This window comes from Mobula birostris, chromosome 12, assembly GCF_030028105.1.
Source record: "Mobula birostris isolate sMobBir1 chromosome 12, sMobBir1.hap1, whole genome shotgun sequence".
In the NCBI taxonomy this organism is placed as follows: Eukaryota; Metazoa; Chordata; class Chondrichthyes; order Myliobatiformes; family Myliobatidae; genus Mobula; species Mobula birostris.
In genome coordinates, this window is record NC_092381.1 from 87,755,933 (window position 1) to 87,771,176 (window position 15,244).

Here is a 15,244-nt window from a genome sequence, read left to right on the forward strand (position 1 = left end):
CATGTCTTTTTCTGAAAGAGGCAAGTGTAACTGATACAGTTTTTGGCTTGCTTTTTATTACTCATTGTATGTCACAATGTATTTTATCATCCATATGACGTATTTATGTTCCCATTATGTTATTCTACATGGAAAACTGCAGAAGCTTTATTATAGTAGGGAGTGCTTCATATATACAAAATCCTCTCTGGGGTCAGTATTCAGATCCTTTCATAGTCATAATTATTTTAAGGCTTTTAGCTTGGCAGGTTTTTGTAGTCAAGATAGCCAGCATCCACATGGGCCATATTTCCAAAGTTTTCATGGCCACATGAAACATCATCTTAATCATTCTCAAGAGCAGCACATTCTTCTGAATCACTTGTGTCTTGATGGAAGAGAATCTAACTGACAGTAAAGCTTCAACTTGAAATTAACTATTCAGTTCTTGTAACTGACCGGAAACCCTGCAGGTCAAAATGATGCTACAATCAGTTCTATCTGCGAGTATTGTGAGTGCTGTGATGTGTACCCACAGCACAGACACCTAAATGAATTTTAATCAGCATTGTCTGGTCTTCCCATTAACTATGATTCACGGCTTTTTCACCAGAGTGGTGAAAAAGAGTTAAGGGAGTGACCAGTCTGTTGTCGAGTGAACATAGTCACTGGAGAGATTTAGCTGGTGAATATGAAGTAGTGTCTTTATTCAACAAAATGAGACACAGCAGGCATCATACGGAGACCATTTTGGAAGAAGAGGTCTGCTCTATCCAACACTACATGATATTTTATGTGCTAAAGATCAAAGGACAATTCCATATTTACAACTACACACAAACCTCACAGCTCCTGCTTTGCACCCACACCACAGACACCTAAATGAATTTTAATCAGCATTGTCTGGTCTTCCCATTAACTATGAATCACGGCTTTTAGGAACCCATTGTTCAGTGGTGCATTTTAAATTTAATCTACAGTCTATATTCAGATTTGAAGATTGATGGCTGAAATTTGTTGCTGAAGTTACTTGCTGTATGTGCTTGCTCCAAACACCCTAACACACTCTACTCTTCCAAGCTGTATCCTTTGAGAATGTATTACACTGTGAAGTTTTGCCACAACGGTGTGCATCTGGGCACAGTTGTTCACTAATCTTGGATACAGAGCTATGTTGTGTTTCCACAGGCACATGAAGTCCTCATCAAAGCACCCAGTCTTGGGCATATGAAGAATAAGGAATGCAGTTTTCTTTGAATTGCTGGCCAGTCACTTCGTCTTTCTGTGAGGATTTGCCTGCATGAGATGTTAAGTGCTGCAAAGGTTTCAATGAAACATTTCATGCCATTTATCTGTCTGTCAGAAGGTAGTGGACATTTACTCTTCCATCTACTGACCAGTGGCCAAGTCATTGTTCTCTGATACCTTACTGTCATGGCTTTTCAGCAATGATGAATGTTTTGTAGTTGAATGGGGATCATGCTGTTGATCAAATAATCCCCTGCAGGGGCGGAAAGGACTACAGGACCAATGTAATCACCGACAAGAGAAAATCTGCAGATGCTGGAAATCCGAACTACACCCATAATGTGCTGGAGGAACTCAGCAGGCCAGGCAGCATCTATGGAAAAGAATACCGTCGATGTTTTGGACCGAGATCCTTCATCAGAACAAATGTAATGCCCTTGCGCAAGAAAATATGGGCATTGCTGATACACAGCTGGAACGATCCTTACAAAGAGGAGAAATTCTTCACAGTACATTGTACAAACCAGGGGCAAGGATATAGTTGAACAGTGGGTGACTTTCTAGATTAGTTCTGGAACAATTACAATCAGGAGTCGAATTCCACTCTAGTAGCAGCTGAGTAATTCAATTCGAGAAATTTAATTTAATATCTGGAATGAACAAACATGACACTACTGCATTACAATTTAAAAACCTTTGCTGACATACCTCATGGAAGGAAGTCTGCCATCCTTACCTACATTCCCAATCTTAGGGATGGGTGATAGGGGCATGTGCATCCAGCAATTAAGTTTAAAACAAAATATACTTAGTTGATGCACACTCATCAAATAATTGTGCATCTGTTTTTATGCAGTCAAAACTTTGCACCAAGTTGCTGCCATGTACTTTAGCTTCAAGTCATTTACACTGCTTTCACCATTGCACCTTTACTGCACACAGACTGCACAGGAAGAAAACCTTTGTGTTAAATGTGCCAGTTATCTGGGACTAAGGTTTGCGATTACTCCACTGGGGATTCATGAGTTATTTTTAGTGGGACTGAGACTTAACAATATGCATTTGACCTTCAGGTTTTTTGCTTGTCACTAGTTTCAGAGCAGTTCATTTGTTTTCTGCAACTCTGCGTTTTCTAGCAGTTTTTAACTTCTGTATTGACTTTATTTATTTTGCCCTCAAGGCTTTGTACATGAGATTGTCATCCATGAATAAATAGGCAAATGAACAGTACATACTTGCAGAGGTCCTTAACTAATATAAATAATTTAGATTTAAAATATATATAACTCCAGGGGATGACTTTCCATGGAGTCTTTCTCCTTGTATGCCCTAATGGAAAGGCTGAAGCAAATTCATACAGAGTTTGCAAAATAAACTTTGACAAATGAGGAAGAAGGAAGGAAAAAATGTTTGAGAAAGAGCAGAAAAGTAGGGATTGTTGAACTCTTTTAAAGAGCTATCAAATAATGATGAGCTGAACAGCCTCCTTTTGGGTCAAATGATTGTATAATTGACTGGAAAGCAATTTACAGATTGCTGAGTACATGGCAAATAAAACCTTAACTGCTGAAAATGGACATCTTATGGGGGGGAGGCAGGAGGTGAGAAAACTCAGAACAATTATGAGACCAGACATCTAGGTCAAAGTGATAGATTTAGGTTCCATACAACTTTAAGTGCCACAGATATTTTTTCCGAAATTTGTTGCTCACATATAATGATTCTTCACAATAGACATCCAATCCATCCATTTCTCCATCCAACATCAGTATGGTCTGGGGTCCCTCCACTTTTTCCTTCCACAGAGAGCCAACCAGTTTCCTGCACCAGCACTCTGATCCATCTGACTGGTTTTGTTCTACCATCAAGCAGTTCTCTCTCAGCTCCTCTCACATGTCAAATGTTCAGCTTTGGAAAATTGCACGTATCCCAAGGTATACCTCTGTAACTTCATTGATACATGTTTCAGGTCTGCTCAAGCCTCCTCCCTCAACCTTTTTTCCCCATTTAGATGGTGCTTCCTATACTCATAGAGAACTCAAAAATATCATTACATTTATTGCTTGCACTTTCACGTGGTCTGAATGTCACTCTTATCTCTCTTTCCTTGACATTTCTCTCTGCAACATGGAATAAATGAATGTCCAAGATTTATTACATGCCTATAATAGTTAGACCTCATCCCATTCTGTTTCCTGCAATTACTCCTTTCAACTATTCTACTTTCTCATTGTCTATCTGCTCTGATGATGAGACTTCCCACACTAGTACCTTCAGGGTACATTCTCTTTTCCATAACATCAGCTTCCCCACAATCTTGGATGATTTAGTTCTCAATCATCTTTCCTTTATTTCTTGTAATTCTGTTTTCACTCCCTCTCTTCCCAACCAGTACTAGTATAGAGCTCACCTTCCACCTCATCAGCCTCCACCTTCAGAAGTTCATTGGCTATGATAGACTGGGAAGCTTGGCAGGGACTGGACAAGGTTTAACTTTTAAAGACTAAGTACAGCAGCTGCAACCTTCCTTTCCGGTACGAAAGGGAAACCGACACAATGGCGGCCAACAAAATAAGTGACGCGTGGTATTAGATCCAAAGAGGAGTCATTTATGTTCACAAGAAAAAGTAGTATATTTGGGGATTATGAGCAGTTTAGAATCCATCAAAACTGAAGCAGGAGAATGATTAAGAAAGTTTGAAAAATAGAGTATGAGAGTAAACTTGCAATGAACATAGAAGTGGACTCAAAACACATCTACAGGTATATGGAAAAAAAAGCAAAAGACTAATGTAAACACTCTGTGTCACTTTTAGTGAGAATGGGATGGGGGGAGCATGACTCAGACTAGAGCAAATTAAATATTTTGGTTTTGTCCTCACTGGGGAAAACACAAATTCTTAGAAATGCAAGGAGACTGAGATTCTGAGGAGGAACTCATTAATATAGTGATGGAGAATTTAATGGGGCTAAGAGTTAATAAAACAGTAGGCACAGAAATGGATAATTGTCAAATTCCAGAAACCTTTTGGTTATTTGTAGTTCCTGCAAATTGGAGGGTGACAAATGTAAACTTTTTTTAAAAGAGGGAATGAAAACGGCATGCTATAGATCAATAAGCCTAACACCTGGAGCAGGGAAAACAGTAAGTTTATTCAAAAAGAATATGATAACTGGACACTTTGAAGATATCAAGATTAGACTGTCAACCTGGATTTATGGAAAGGAAATCACGTACGACAAATTTACTCGTGTTTGAGTATGTACTGACAGCATGGAAATCCTTATTATTGATGGCTCTTGTTATCCTCTGGACTTAACTGATCAAAAGCGCTCTGAACTAACCTCACATACTCTATTCTCAGGATTTGTCAACCAAAATTCAGAAGCTTATTTACTAAAATGCAACATGTTCTGTTCATCCTCCACTGACCTTTCTGACTTCTCCACACTGTACTTCTGCTTGCTTTTCTTTTTGACATTCCTTCATGTTCTTCCCTCATTCGCTTCATTTTGATCTGGTATTTTTCTTGTACTTAAATCAAAAAGATCAAAATTCTTGATGTTGTCTATAATTTCATTGGTTGTTTTTTTGTAAAATTAGTGTTCCATTGACAGTGAGTTTTAGTAGCAGCTTGTTTTGGCATGTTTTATGAATGAAAGATTGATCAGTCTGAGGTTCCAGAATGGATGAAGGGGCCACTAATGCAAGCCAGCTTCTGAGCACAAAGTTGAATAAGTTCTGGAAATATTGCTAACCGCAAACACTTGGATTTTAATCTCTTTAATGGATTGACTGTCTAACGCTTTTAACTTGTCAGCAAATTAGGAGCCTAGTTCTAATTTAAATCGATGTCCAACATGGATCTTAACTGTAAATTTACAATCAGCAAGCATTTAGTGTTGAATTACTGCGACACCAAGGAACCTGCTTTGTAACTTTTGTCATTTATTTTGGCAATTAACTCAGTCCGCTAATACTTTGTGTACCACCTGGTTAAACTTAAGTGCTAATTATGAATCTACAATAATAAGCAACTCAGCCGACTTACTTTCTAATTTAGTATGAGCGATTAATTAACATAACTGGCCACTTATACTGATTTAATGAAGATGGTGTATGTACAACCCAATTTGTACAATCCACAGGCAAGTATGTACATGATAAAGAACTTCCTCTTGTGTGTTCTATGAATGGAAAGTGAGTTCCAAAGCAATTAGTGAACGTTAAACACAAGAAAATCTGCAGATACTGGAAATCTAAAGTAGCACACACCAAGTGCTGGAGAAAGTCAGCAGGTTTTTGTAGATGCTGCCTGATCAGCTGAATTAATGAACGTTATTGCTATTACTTTATAATAGGGAAACTGACACGCCAATATTTATCTGTGCACTTTGAGAAGATTCCAGCATACAATATTCTTCCACGTTGCTGTTAGCTCATACTCAATTGGCCATCTGCCCTAAAATTAAGGGTGGTGGGCCACTTGTGACTGCTTAACATGGAGTAAGTATTAAATGTGCTTACGGTGGGCCCCTCAAGTAAAATTATCCAGCTGTCCATACCTGCACCCACATTGAGAAGTCCTCTCCATCACATATCACATATCTAATTCATTTTAGCCTCTTGATTAGATTTCATCTTGTACCTCAGTCCCAAGCATCCTTTTTTCTTCATAAACTATCCACAGTATATGGGGGTGCCTCCTGAGTCTATTTTAAGAGATTGTGGGCAATCTGAGAATTAGTTCCCTGTAGCAATCTTTTTCTCCATATCTCGGAATACCTTTGGTTGATAAATAGATTAACTAAATTTACCTCAATGCTGATTATAGGAGATAGTTCCAAATTTATATAATCATCCTGAACAGAAATATTTCTGAACTTTAAACCTGAAATGACTTGTTCTAATTGTTCTATAGTGTGCTCTGGTCCCAGGTAACTTGAATAATATTTTGTATTTTAAACTTATCAACCTGAATCAAATCACTCCTCTTTAACATTCTACACATAATATGACTATTTGTAATCTCACCCCAACAGTTAGCCTTTGGAATCCATGTGATGTTCTATAAATCATGGCTCAACTTATCCGAAGATGAGATGCCCAGTCTGTCAACAGTTCTTCAGATGTAGTCCACCAAATGATATCCATAGCTTCAGTACGTTATTAAGCCCTCTTGAACTTAACCATTCGGTACCTCAGTCCCAAGCATCCTTGGGTGTATGGGTGGGAATGTAAGAGAGGATAGGTTCAGGGAAGTGGGATTGATGGGAAATGCTCTGACAGCCAGCATAGATTCGATGGGCCAAATTGCACATTTCTATGTGATTGGGAAATATGAGAAAATGAATACAGTAACAAACATTCCATTTGTTTTGTCTAATTATTTCTGAACCTGTACATGATATCTTAATAATCTATGCAGGAAGACCTTAATCAGCTCTTTAACTCCACTGGTTTTAACTGTTCACCATTTAGCATGTACTGTATGTTTCCCCATTTTCTTTCAGCATAAAATGATTGACTGCATGTTTCCTGGATCTGACACACATTTGATTTAATTGTTAATATTTATTTGAACTATTGATATCTACTTGAAATTTAATGCTGCTATCTACATAGATTTGTTATCACCTGTGTCATTTATAATTGCAGATATGTTGCCTTCTTTCATGTCAATTGAGTATTTTGAAATATACTAAATAATTCAAACACAAGCATAGATGTTTGTGAGATCTTACTAGACACATCTTGTCAATTTGAGATCAGCTCATTATCCTGAGTCTCTATCTCTTACGATTCACTAATTTCCAAGCCAGGTCCATAAATTGTCTTTAATTCCAAAGGCTTCGATTTTAGATGACAGTCTTTTATGAGGGACTCTATCAAATTCCTCTGGAAATCTATTTGAATAACACCCAAAGCTATTGCCCTAACCACTAGATTAGTCATCTCTTCAAAGAATGCAATCAGTCTCGTCAGGCATGACCTATACTTTACAAACCCATACTGGTTTTCTCTCATCAACGGAAACATTTCAAGGTGTTCAGTCACTCTATCCTTAATTATGCTCTCCAGTAATTTGCTGAGAACAGATGTGAAGCTAACTGATGTATTATTCCCTACTTTCCCCTTTCACTTTTTCAAACAGTGGAATGACAAGCACATTTCTCAAACTAAGGAAATGCTTATCAAAACAAGAGAAGTTTTTAAGATTGGGGTTGGGACATCCGCAATGTTCCCACTGGTTTCTTTTTTTCCCCCTCTGCTTTTGACCTCCAGGAAGATTGTTATTCTTTAATGTTGTTATTTTCACTGTTGCTCTGTTCTCATCAACAACATTCCTCAACAGTTTTCTTGAGATATCCAGAGTGCTATTATTTTCCATTCTAGATGTTGATACCAAAGCATTATTTAACTGGTCTCCTATCTTCTTATTTTGATTATTTTCGTATTTCAGTATTATTATTTTCACATAGAATATGTATATAAAGCAGATAATATTGCTCCTGAATGCTTGGTTTTCCTTAAGTACTTGTGAGATCTTTGTCATGGCTTCGATATGCTTTGGAATTTTTTTTCCTCTCCATACTTAGTTACTTGGTGATTTCAAATCTCCAACTTCATCTCAATTACCTACAATTTAAGCCTGCAATTCTGTCTCAGGTATCTCCTGAGCTATATTGGAAACAACATCATTTTCTCAATTACAGTCCATCTTATAGCTTACCCTCTGGTATCTACAGTAGGGCACCGAAAATACCCTGCCCCCTCAATGAGCTTTCAACTAGCATTGAACCCAATATTTAAAGACTGGCCCTCATAAATTGTACGTATTCAATTTAGCTGCAGAAATTTATACTTCAATCCTGAATTGGCTAAATCCGTTCTCCCCTGAACAGATGTCCAAAGCAATCTGTTAAAATGTTACTTGTGCACAGCAATTAAAAGACAGTTGTATTCTGCTAGAAGAGATTGCCTTCTGTATTTAACAGCCCCCAAAGCAGTTCATTAATAATGGCATTACCGTGGGTCTTGCAAAGTTTTATTTGCCTTACAAGCATTAACTAGTGTATATTATAGGATATTGCTTGCCCAGAATGTATTAAGGAGTGGAAAGAGAAGCATAAAAAGTACAAAATCCAATGTGGCTTTCACTGTCTTCTTGCTGGTATCTAAATCTCTCATAGCTGAATGAGAAGAATAATGGCAGAAAGTTTGGAATTTTAATGCACAACATACCGCAAAGTACATTTATTATCAAAGTACGTATGCAGAATACAACTCAGAGAATTATCCTCCCGCAGGCCACTATGAAATAAAGAAACGCCATGGAATCCATTCAAAAAAACATTGAACACCAGTGCGCAAGAAAGAACAAGTTGCACAAATGGCAAAAAGCAACTGAACAGCATTCAGCCCAGTTCAGTTCAGCGCCGTTCTGACAGCCAATTCAGGCTGCACGACCATTCTTTGCTGAAGTGCCCCAGTCTGTATCAATCGCCCCAATCAAACCGCTCAAAAACAGCAAAAAAAAAGAGTAACCAGAATCCAGGAGCACATGCAACATGAACCTCAAATTCCCCAAAACCAGTCCACAACCTTGCCGATCAATCCTGGCGACGCGGATCCCAGAGACACAGCACTTTCCTCTGACGGCAGCTAGCAAGAGGGTGAGGAAGACCGGTGAATGGCAGCGAACACCAGCCCACCTGGTTTAGAATCTAAAATTTTGTTCGTGACTGATCAATTTTTATCGGCTCACTGATGTTCACAACCAGTCCAACACCGGGTACTTACAGATTCAGGCACAACGAAACTTGGGCCTTGGCTGCTCAATCTTCGGTTAAAGCAATAGTATTATCTTCTGGATTGATACACAATGCCGGTTGATCTGTCTAAAGAGTCCAGTGACAAAACCATTTTCCATATGGTCTTGGGACAATTTATATATCCTAGACACCTTACCTATTAGTTTCATTTATTTGTTCAAAGGCCTGGGCGGTAATACAGGTGTCCCCTGCTTTTTGAACGTTCGCTTTACGAAACCTCACTGTTACGAAAGACCAACATTAGTTACCTGTTTTCGATAACAGAAGGTGTTTTCACTGTTATGAAAAAAGGCAGCACGCAAAAAAAAGCAGCATGCGCCCCAAGCAGCTGCTCCTCCCCCGGATTCGGAACGACATTGCTTAAACACGTGCCTGTGAGCAGCCGTTAGCAAGATGAGTTCTAAAGTATTGGAAAAGCCTGAAAGAGCTCGTAAGGGTGTTACACTTAGGCATAATTAAGTATTTCAATCGTGGTGAACGAAGTAAGGACAAAGTGAGTTTGGCTTGTGGAAGTTGACAAAGATGATGTTGAAGAGGTTTTGGCATCCCATGACCGAGAACTGATAGATGAAGAACTGATGCCATTGGAAGAGGAAAGGATAACAATCAAAACTGAATGCAGTAGCGAACTGACCGAAAGTGAAGTCGTCCAGGAACTGAACGTGAAGCAACTGCGTAAGATTTTCACTGCAGTGGTAAAGTATGACTTTAATTTTGAAAGGGTACGTCGGTTTAGGGCATATTTGCAAGATGGTTTGAGTGCTTACAAAGAACTGTAAGTTAGAAAAATGCGCAAGGCTAGTAGTCAAGAAAGCCTTCAGCAGACAACGAACCTCGACCTTTGACATCGAGGCAGGCAGACATAGAAGAAGATGACCTGCCTACCCTCATCACCTCTGATCTGGGCCAACATTTACATGCTGAGTGGCATCTAATTAATTAGCTTGTTTATTTCGGCTTTTTTCTTAAAGATGTGCTGGGTGCATCCCAGCTACTGCTGCATTCTCCATGAATTGGTATTGGTCGGCAGCCCGGAGGGTGGGGGCCACTGCACCACCCCAACCTCCGACGACTCAGCCTAACGCAACATCATCAGTGTACTTGCTGTCTTCCCAATTCCCGTAAGTGATATTACGCTGTACATACGTCATTTCTACTTTATATCGGCTGTGTACTTTTATGTGTTATTAGGTATGATTTGGCAGCTTCATAGCTTAAAGGTTAATGAAGAGTGCTTGCGCCGTGTTTTTGCCGACGGCGCTTGCGTAAGATTTTCGCTACGGAGAACGGTGCAGCAATGATTGTGGAAAAGTATTTCTACTTTATATAGGCTGTGTATTCATCATATTATTCCTGCTTTTACTATATGTTACAGTTATTTTAGGGTTTATGTGTTATTTGGCATGATTTGGTAGGTTATTTTTGGGTTGGCAAACAATCACAAATTTTTCCCATATAAATAAATGGTAATTGCTTCTTCGCTTTACGACCTTCTGGCTTATGAACCATTTCATAGGAACGCTCTACCTTCGGATGGCGGGGGAAACCTGTACTGCATTTATTGTCCATCTTTAGTCTTTTATGAGGAGGGAGCTATTTGCCAATGGCATTAGTAAGATTGGAGTGGCATATAAACCAGATTGTATGGGCTGGGAAATCTCTACCTGAGAGAGTTAGAAAGTTAAATCAATAGAAGAACAGGTAGATAAACTTTTGAAAGATTGGGGAATTGCGATCTTTGTAAATATTTCACAGAGGAGCAGTTGAGATCTCGGGCATGGTCATATTAAACCAGAAGACATAGAAGCAGAAGTAGGTCATTTGGTGCATCGAGTCTGCTCTGCCATTTCATCATGCCCTTTCCTCCTCAACCCCATCCCCTGGCCTTCTCCCCGTAAGCTTTGATAGCATGTCCAATCAAGAACCTGTCAATCTCAGCCTTAGAAACGCCCAACAACCTGGCCTCCCCCACCATGGGAATGTTGTTGCGTGATTGAAATCGCTGGAGAGAGTTACTGGAAGATACAAAGCAGCTTCTTTATTCGACAAAATAAGGTAAAGCAGGCACCATACTGAAATGCTTTCAGTGGAAAGGTCTGCTGGCCCAACGAGGGGCTCGATATTTATTTGCTAAACACAAAGGACGATTCCATATTTACAAAGTATAGACAATGTGTTTTTTTGAAACTTCATACAAACTTTACACCTTCTGATTCGCATCCATCTCACAGACGCCAGCAGTGTATGTGGACTGGGATTCACAGCTTTTAGGAGTGCATTGTTCCAAATTAAATCCACAATACATTTTCAAGGAACAGAAGACTGGTAGCCAAAGCCACTTGCTAAATGTAAATGACCTAAACCCAAAAATCACTCCATCAGGAAACATCCTTTCCACATCTACTCTGTCTCAGCCTTTCAACTTTTGAAAGGTTTCAATGACTCCCCCCCCATCCTTCAAAGTTCCAGTGAGTACAGACCCAGAGTTCCATGAACGATAAACTTTTCATTCCAGGAATTATTCTTGTGAACCGCCTTTGGACCCTCTCTAATGCCAGCACGTCTTTTCTTAGATGAGGAGCCCAAAACTGTTCAAGGTGTGACCTCACCATTGAATGTTGTGGCTGGCTTGCGGGGCATAATGATCATTTCCTGCTCTCATTTTCCTGCGTCTTGTATCTCCAATGCGAAATTTTCACCTTTATAGAAATAGAATTGAGGAATGCTAAAGTAGTTTGTCCCTTACCAGGTACATACACAATCAGCTTTCACCATCATAGGGTGCTAGTGAAGGCTGGATATCCAAAGCAGAGTTGAAAGCACGTGAGTTGTTACTCCAGACATAATCAGAGCTATCAACTATATGCTCAGTTTGGTACAGGTCTGTCAGAAAACAGGCCAGGTACATTCAGTGGGCAAGTCTACACTGAAGATGGTTATTCAAAACAATTTTGTAATACGATTCTTCACAGGAGGGATGTTTTCACGATGAAAAGCCATGGGGGAACAACACTTTTCTGTAATCTGTGCACTCCTTTACCAAACAAATGACCTACTTTCAGTGTCTTTAGAAGATTTGCCTCTATGTTTTTTAAACCCATTCAGTTGCAGTAGATCTTTCTTGCACCCTTGTATAGGGAAGTTTTGTGCACTTAGTTAGTTAGTGGTCACCAACCTTTTTAAGCCCAAGATTCCCTGCCTCGGCCTTAGTGAAAGGCAGAATCTACCCACTAAATCGTTTAGAGAAAAAACAACTCAGATTGTACTTCCAACTTGAGGCCTTTTATTTGGGCTAATTGTATTTGAATTACATAAAATACTTTTGTCAAACCTTCAAATTAATTCAACCAAGAAAACACTATAACTAGCATATCAAACAGGCCATAGCTGTCTTTCCTTAAGAATATTACAATACTTCATACTTTTTGTAGTAACTTCTACTTTGAAAAAGGACCACCTGACAACTTCATGTCCAAAGGAACAACTTTATCTGTGACGGCAAAACCAATGCGGCGGAGGGGCTTATACACACATGCGCAGAAAAGACCAGAAGTAAAACCCCGCAATCCTGGAAACAACCTCTGTTTACAAACAGCTTTCCGTAGCGGGAGTATTGCTATATTACCATTCCATTATCCTAATTGGTATTAACTTATCTTTATAATGCTCACATCACAAAACTTCTCCCCCTTTAAATTCCAACATTCCCCAATGTAAGAGAACTGGGAAACAAAAAATGGTGGTGTCATTATCTTGCGTACCTCTGAAACGTATACTAGTGTCTCAGCAACAGTTTACCAATACAAAACACATGAAAAACATGGCAGATTCAACATTCAGTCTAACAAAGGAAACTGTCCATTCAGCTAGTCAGTCTGTCAGGAGGTTTGCGAGGGCGCTGTGCTGCAACAGATGAAAATTATGAAATCTAAGTACAGGAGCTGTCTTACTGACAGACACCTCACAGACTGTCTCAGACTGGCTGTCTGTAGTTATGAGCCAAATTTCAGGGAACTAGCAGAAAGTATTCAGCCCCAATCATCACACTGAGTGCAACAGTTAATTTTTATGCATTTATTTCTCCTGTTGAAATAAAATTAAATAATGAAACATACAAACTGTAGAATTAACGGTGTTGTAATGTGAGCATTATAAAAATAAGTAATACTAATTATGATAGTATTTCTGGGTTGCTGGGTTTTACTTCCGGTCTTTTCTACCGCGGTGCATGGCTACACACATGTGCACTGGGCAGAAAGAGTGGAACTAAAACCCTGCAACCCAGAAACAATCTCTCTTTACAAACAGCTTTCAGTAGCGGAAGTATTGCTATATTACCATTATCCTAATTAATATTACTTATTGTTATAATGCTTACATTACAACAGTATTTGTGTATTTTTTTTTGGGATCTACTGGGAAAGTCTCAAAGATCGACCAGTTGGCGACCACTAACATACATTATCACTCATACCATCAATTTCCACTCTGTTATTTCTTATGAAAAATATTTCCATAGGCTCTGTCTGAACTGAAAGATTTACACACATGATAACATGCACCAAGGCTGTTGATGCTTCAATCCAAGTAGTCTTCTTTCTAATGCTGTTCTTGACAAGATACTGTAGATGATGTCACACCAAAACATGAGACTTCTTGTCATTTCCTTGCCAATACTGCCTGACTCACTAAGTTAACAGCAATGTGTTTCTCACTGAATTCTCTTTGGAAATTTGATTTGGGACCACATAATACCTGCATGACCTTGCTTTCCTCTGAGGAGGTTGTGCTCATATTCACCAAAATGCTCAATCAGGAGCTTCCTGCCACTTTCCCTGCAGATATTTGGCTAGTGTTTTCCATGCAAGGTCAGAGGGTACATTACCTACTGATGCTCATGATGGCTCAAGCTGCTTGTGGGCATTTTCAATACAAAGCTCTTTCTTCCTGTGTCAGGCCTGTTATTACTTCCTCATCACTATTTTGCAATATGGATGTGGGTTCTTATTCAGCTGCACCGAATGCCAGGAATATGAAGAGATGAAGGAAACTGCAAATGAAAAACTCTTTATTTTTGTCTTCACTCTTGAGAATCTCTTCCATAGTCACGCTGATAAAAATGATATTTCTGCACATTAATAAGTGCATAAGTATTTTTCTTGCAGACTCTGGGCTCCTTTCTCACTTTTTTCATATTATTTACATAGCTTTTTTATGTTGGTTCCCACTTTTGTCCATTCCATTGAAATATAAATATCTTTTAAATCTTCCCTCCCCTCCCCACTTTTTGCAGCCTTAGGAGTTCTAATTTGTGATGGAAGGTCACAAAATATTGCCTCCATTTCTACATCCACAGAGACTGGTTGTCCTGTGTGAAATTTGGAAAGAAGTACAGAAGTTCACACGAAGCCGTCTCCAGAACCATGGAAGAACCAACACTGATGTAGCAATGATCTAATTTATCTGGAGAAGTAACACTGGGATTGATGCTGACATCGCCAACTCTCATAAGTACAATATTGCTCTAAGATGAATTTGTCATCTTTACAGCCTCTCTTCATCACCAAGACAACCAAAGCTGGGCCTAGTGATCCCAGAAAACTGTGCCTCTTTGACCTCTGATCCTGAGGATTGTAAAGCAATAAATAGTAGCATGCAACAGCAGTGTCAAATGTTCATTATCTTCAGTACTTGTAATTGATAGGGCTCATTACCTACTTTGTTTGTAATACCAGTGCTTATTACTGACTCTAATTGATAGTACTCGTTAACTCACCTGTGAGTGGCATGGCTCATTACCCATGAATTATGAGGCTCACTACTTGTAAATGAACGCACTCACTATTGATTTGGCATTAAGACAATTCATTACAGAGTAGGCGTAATGGAGAGAGCTTTTCATTTCTGAGAATTCATAATTGAAAGGATTCATGTTTGATATGGAACAGACAAGGCATAGCACTATAATTGTGAATGATGAATCCGTACAGCTGTGAATAATATGTCTTGCTACCATACTTGTGAGAGACAGGATCCATTCACTTTGGCAGTCATTATCCAATGAAGAAAATTTCAGTTTCTGTTCTTGATATCACCCACTGCTCCCACTCTCAGCCGATTTCACAGTCAAGTAAGTTAAAGGAGCTTGTGTAAAAGCAGCAACAATAACTTAGATTTATAT